Genomic DNA, 219 nt, shown 5'->3' on the forward strand with positions numbered 1-219 from the left:
AAAGTGAAAGAGAAAGTTCGCTATTTAAATCTTTTCTAATATAAATATTACCTCAACAGATTGGCATTATTCACTGCGGTAAGCGAGGCAGCCGCTGATCCTGACGGTTGTTATGGAAGAGGGCAGGAAAGGAGAGGTGGAGGAGCAAGTGGATATGGGGGCGGCGGTGGAAGCGGAGGTGGAAGCGTAGCAAGGGATTTAAAGTTCCTTCGGCGGCGG

Source organism: Penaeus monodon, chromosome 23 (genome assembly GCF_015228065.2).
Source record: "Penaeus monodon isolate SGIC_2016 chromosome 23, NSTDA_Pmon_1, whole genome shotgun sequence".
Lineage (NCBI taxonomy): Eukaryota > Metazoa > Arthropoda > Malacostraca > Decapoda > Penaeidae > Penaeus > Penaeus monodon.